This window comes from Dermacentor albipictus, chromosome 5 (genome assembly GCF_038994185.2).
Source record: "Dermacentor albipictus isolate Rhodes 1998 colony chromosome 5, USDA_Dalb.pri_finalv2, whole genome shotgun sequence".
NCBI classification, from domain to species: Eukaryota; Metazoa; Arthropoda; class Arachnida; order Ixodida; family Ixodidae; genus Dermacentor; species Dermacentor albipictus.
This window is the reverse complement of record NC_091825.1, coordinates 93,645,601-93,651,943: the sequence shown is the minus strand read 5'-3', so window position 1 is coordinate 93,651,943 and position 6,343 is coordinate 93,645,601.

The window sequence follows — 6,343 nt, the reverse complement described above, 5'->3', positions numbered from 1 at the left end:
GACAGCGAGAGGGGTTCGGAGGGTGTGGTTCGTTCTCTCCTTTACGCAGCTGACTTTCTGTGACTCTCCTCTGCAGGGACGGCGATTTTCTCACTATCCACGTGCCGCCAAGCCACTGCTATCAAACCGAGACAAGACGTATGTTTTCTTTGCCTTTTCGGCGTCTCGCTCCCTTGTTGATATCGCGTCTCGGGGTTGTTATGAAACAGATTGACGCCTTTTGCATGGGTGCCCTATAGTGCGTAAGTCTTCGGCGGCGGTGACTGCGTGGCTATGATTGGTTGGCGTAGCGCATGCGTAAGCCGTGCAATGTGAAGAGGAAAGGGTGTCTCCGTGACGATGTCTCCGGCGTTTATGTCACGTGTCGGGGTTTGCCCTTCGATTGCGATAAAGGCGCGTAATGCCGGAGAGAGAGCGCGCGGTGGTGCCCAGACTTTGTTCGAGCGAACGAGGAAGTATGGGGGGTCGTTCGCGAATATCAGACACATGCGTGTCTGTGACGTGTGGCAGGCGCTTGTTATCGTTTTTTTTTTCGCGCAAACGGTGTCGTTAGTGGGGCGTAGACTACATAGCGGCTGCGAAGAAAGCCAGTCGTTTGCGACAGCTGAGGGGTGGCGAGTTATGAGATTTAATGCTTACTGTTCCTAATTAGCGTGACGTAGCCGGTCACGAGTGACTGTCGATTAAGCCACGAAGGCTCGTGACCGGTAGGTGAAGCAATAGCCGTCTTTCACCTGCCGCTTCCGCTTGTTTATTTGTACAATGAGTGTTTTTATCTGGACAGATGTGCTAGTCATTTGTAGAGCGATATTTTTATCTGGATAGATCTGCGAGTTCTTTGTAAAGCGATATTTTTCATCTAGAACCGTCTGCTATTACACTCTGGCACTGGGACGTCAGTCGCCATGATATCCCTCCAGAATGCATTAAAGAAACAACTAATAAACGATAGCACGCGCTGTTTCCCCTTCGAAACAAGAGGTACGTTTAATAGCGGCGATCTCTGAAGCGCGGTCTTGCAGAGCGCACCGTGGACATACCTCGATTGTGCGGGAAGGTGCTAGTGGTAGGTTTGCTACTAAGCTAATTACTGTTCCCGATCTGTCACAAAGCTGCGTGTCAGTGATCTGAGTTCTTGAAGACGGGCTTCGTTTTACTTGTCGTTATAATTGTAGCACTCTGGTTTCACGTCGAGCCTAGTCCAATTACTAGGCACAGTATAATTACGAAATGCGCGAAATCACGTTCACCTTTGTCAAAACGACTGTGCATTGTTCAGTGACGCAGAGAGTAACGTGCCCACTCGGAATACAGACAGACAGCCACAGCAACGAAATGCTCAAAGCATGGCGCCGTATGGCATACTTTTATTAAGGAAAGAAATTTTACGATAGAGAAATAAACGAACACAGCGAAACTAAACACGATATGCAAATCCCAAGCTAGTGTGGGGAATCTATGTGAAGCGAAGCTTTCGTGAAGCAGTTAATTAAACGTTTATAAAACAAAATGTGATTCAGACAATGCTGCTTACTTTCATGGTACGCAACGCGTAAATCTGAGCAAATGTTTGTTTCCGCACCGCGCAGGTGACAATTTTAATGCCGCGCAATAATTATGCTTACGAACTGCACCGTTCACAAGCTGTGCCGAACAAACCTACCCCGGTCTACGCCAAGGCGAGACCGTCACGTGTCCTTCGGGTACCTGTGGGAGTGTTGTAGGTGGGCAAAAAAAAAGCACGGTGAACGCACGTCGGCATGCGCTAACAACTTCGTGTAGTACAGTGGGTATTACTTCTTTATCAGCGTATTTTGTGCGCGTCCGCTGAGTCGGCTCATCATGCAGGTGAGTTGTTGAGCGGTTCGATGAATGAATCGCACGAGAAAAAGAAAAGGCAGTCAGATCAGTTTTTTTCTGTTTCCCAAGATACTAGTAGCGGTGACAAACGCAGATGCTGGCAATGCGCCACGACAAATGGCAGCCGTCACGAACCGACAGACTCTGCGGAATTGACTTACTATTTTCTCGAAAACTTGAAGTTGTTGCTGCCTTGGCAGTGTCCGGCTGGTTTCATGCCGGACGATGTTAACCTGGAGCGGGAACGCAGAATTGGATTGAGTTCAGGGGATTTACGTTCCGAAACCATGATTTTATTATGAGGCAGGGTGCAGTGGAGAGACTACGGATTAGTTTTGACCACCAAGGGATCTTTAACGTGCTCCCAATGCACGGGACAAGGGCGTTTTTTGCATTTCGCATCCATCGAAATGCGGCGCCGCGGCCGGGATTTGATACCGCGACCTCGTGCTTAGCCGCGCAACACTATAGCCGCTAAGCCACCGTGGCGGGTGTCTGCACCCTCAATTCTCAAGTGAGCTTAACGCATGTGTGCGTTTGAGCACACGTCAACGCGTGTCCCGCCAAGGCAAAGTTGCACGCCTTAGGCGAGCGGTATGATTCCATTGCTCCCGTATAGCGTATGGTCCAGGCGTGTTCACGAGATAAGGATCTAAGTCACCGAACTGCATACTTGGAACGCACTTTAGACCGTTTCTTCCAGCCATGTATGAGAAAAGGATCAGGCTGCGGCTCGCCGCTGCCGAAGAGCTTCTCGCCGTACCGCTGACAGGCGCTTCTGGCGGCGAACTCACGCAATCGGACAAATTTATCGCAATGGATCCCATGGCACGTGGGAAACACAATGCCCACCAGCGTTTCGCACACGTTTCGCATTTCACTTTGCGCACGGCTCGTGTCGTAACACTGTTCACAAAAGCCAGAGGTCCACTGCTGAGAGCAGTTCATGCGGATGCGCGCAGTCTGACATCGGCGCGCAGTGATGTTAGGAGGACGAAGGCGATATTCGACATTTGCTGGTGGAAGAATGATGAGAATAGGTGTACGCAGAATTAAGTAAAACTCGAGAGACAGTGCCAGTGGTAGCGTTTGATATTTTTCGCCCGTTTAATTCAAATGCCTCTGGCCAGATGACAACTAGTGCTCGCGCGTGTGCTTTTTCACGAACACGCTCTTGCGCACACGGGCTGCCCGGCGTGACGCAAACAGCAGTCGTGTTATAGATGCCCTTGTCACCTGAAGGTTGGAGCATCTGGCTCTTGTGCAGGATGGCAGAGTTTCACTCCCGCCTTCGGGCAAGCAGTACTAATTCGTCTCATTTTAGAGCGCAGCTTTCGTGCGTCCGTTCCTGCGTTGAGCGACGGTGTAAGCGAGCGAACGAGTACATCGAAGGGTGAAAGAGCGAACGCGGAGCGCAGCGAGGGATGAAAGACTGCGATAGTGAAGAGCGAGGAGGGAAGCGGAGGAGTAGGGTACAGCGGAACCATGAAGCGGAAAGCGGAAAAGTAGGATATGGCGAGGGCGTGGGAAGAAAAGCGTATACATATAGTGCCGCCCAAGACGGGCTCTGCGGTGGCGATCGCTACGAGGTGGCGCCACAATAGCGTGCCGTCGTCTGTTCACCGATGACGTGTGGCGAGCGCGTCCGCCGATACCATATATGGCAACAAAGCGCCCCATGAGCGGAGGTCCTGTGTGCGGCGGCTGCTGTGAATCGCGCCAATGCGTAATCCACGCGCGGCCTCTCGTGAACTTCCGATTTGCAAGGCAGTCGCTCCACACCTCGTTACATTTGCAATGTGCCGCGCGAGGCCGGTTACCCGCGACAGCCAATAAAACGCGAAATGAAAACACGTATAGAGCTGTGCTCGAAATTCGCGTTAGGGAGCATGGTCATTGCCGGTGAATACTTTTCTTTGCCTGAACTTTTCGGCGTGACAGTAGTTGGCGCCGCTATCAACAAAGCCTGGAAGGCTTGCCTAACAAGCTTCGCTTTAATATATTGGCGGCTTGGGATGCAGTCAAAGAATAATTAGCGTCGATGACCAGCAGTGTCTTCAAGGGCACGCCCTTTGAAGAGAGAAAGTAATCATGAGGAGGCTAAAATTTGTGTTCTTTAGTGGGAAAAGAGCAATGAGAAGGGAACGTATTCCAACTTGGAAAAACGCTACACCGTTTCCCCTAACACTAAAAATTTTCCTTCGTAAGTCAATAAACATATCAAGAAAACAAATATTTCAGCTCTCCTATAGCACTGGATTAAACATGCGATGCTTAGAAAGTAAATACAGTGGGTTATCAGGGATGCTGTTATGTAGAGATCGGCATCAATTTTGACCACTGAGATTTTTGTAATTTGTACCTACATCTAGCTACACGAATGGTCTTGCATTCTACCTCCATCAAAATGCAGACACTGCGACCGGGAACCGAACCAGCGACCTCGTACTCAGCAGCAGAACGGCACAGTCACTGAGCCATCATCACAGGTGTACCGGGAGGCAGGGGGGAATATTCTGTAAGTGTCCACTTAGTGTACATAGTGGCGACGCCTGTTTCTCGAACCTCGACCGGCGTTACCATTGGGTAGGGGGGGCGTTGTCGGCGGGCTGCAGGCAACCGGTAGACGATGACGACCAGGCAGGGACGAGACGATTTCTAGTGCGAAACTTGCACTGTTTATTCAAAGATTGGTGAAAGATTTAAAAGAGAATGAATGAATTGAAAAAAGTACATTGCGTGGCCCCTGTTTGATCCGCACCGATGGCACCGGCTGTTGGAACCTCAGTGCTGACGCCCGTTATTGCAACTGGGTCGCAAGCCCCAAGGGTAGCGTAGGCCTGGCGGCCTGGGGCACACTGGAAGCATCCGAAGGTCCCAGCAAAACATGAGGCGACTGCTAACAGAACAACTTGTTTATTCTAGCATCGCAAAGAGCGGGCGGTCAGGTCGACCGAAGTAGAGAGACGGGAGAGCACGTTACTCAACAGCAGAAATCGGAGCCTCTCTCCTGGCGTCCGGGGGCAGCTGCTCTTATACTCTTGCCGTCGCGGGCAAGAAGGAAGGTCACGAGATGACACCACGTGACAGCGGCGACGGACGGACTGAGAGACATGTTGGAACAAGGAGGTGACGCATCAGACGGGCCGGCGCCGGTCAGACCTCCTCGCTTCACACTGGGGGAGCTCCTCTCCCCGGCTGCCGCGCTTTGACAAGCGTGGGCACACACACACACACGCACACACAAAGACACGTGGCACTGAACATGCCGGGACGCGCTCGGCGGGGCGCGCTCGCGGCCGCTCCGAACGGGCCAAAATGTCCGCCGCTTGGAACGAAGCTCCGGCGTACGTTGCATCCGCGCTGGCTTTACCGCGCGTCGTAGGCGAAACGTAACACCCCTCAAATAGGCCCACTTAAATTGTAGGCGGGATCTTGCTCACGTCAACGTCGCATGGCATGCACTGAGTCTGGTCGGGGATAGGCGGCTGATATCCCTACTCCTAGGTGAGTTTGCACGGGCTTGCCTCCTCCGGCGGTGACCCACAGAGACTGTAAGGGATAGGCAGCGGGTCCCTTCTCCCATGCAGGTGAATTGGCGCGGGCTTGCCTCCTCTGGCGGCAACCCGCGGGTCCTGTTTCGTTCAATATACATCAGCGCGTGCAACATACATCAAAGGTTCGTATATTATTCCCATTTCCGTTACGGGCGCAATGCCGCAAGTGTCACGAGACGGCTCAGCCACACCTTTCTTCTTTCACGCCTCCAGTTCGGTCAGTCGCGCTCCTCGAGAAGGCCGCGCGAAGAAGAGATAAGGGACAGCGAGCGATCACAAGAGGGCAAAAATTTAACCTACAGGAAGCCTACGTACAACACACGCACGCGACTCAGTCCTTGAACGAAATGTCTTGCGCCGGGTGCATCGTGTCCGTTGTCGGTCACAACCGCAAATCAGAGACACCACGCATCGCGCTCAAGCGTAAACCTTGACGAAAGAGGCACATTTGGTCAAGATAGTGTCCTGTCTGCCATCTACAAAAGAGGCAAGCAGGCACGTACGCATAAATGCAACACTTGACGTGCTCGTTCAGTAAGGTTATTGATTTTTTTTCAGGCTTGCTTGTTGGATTAACTAACAGTATGTTGGCACTTTGAAGCACAACGGCTGTTCAACGTCAACGGTTACGGTCGACATCTAAATTTATTTTTCCATAGCATCAGATAATCTTTAAAAAGTAATTATAGTAAGACTGACACAAGGAACAATGAGTGCTGTGAGTAAGCATGCCAAAGCTCTGCGGATGGGGAATGTATAGATGTTAGATATTTTATAGCAACTCGCTTTTCATTGATCGAACATGGTTTCTTCAACCTTTTTTACTTTGGCAGCTGAATAATAAAAGGTTGAGCACAAAGAACTCTTTCGGATGGTTGTAGCACTCTCGGAAAAGTTTGCCAGTGGCTGCTGGTGTTCGCGGTATT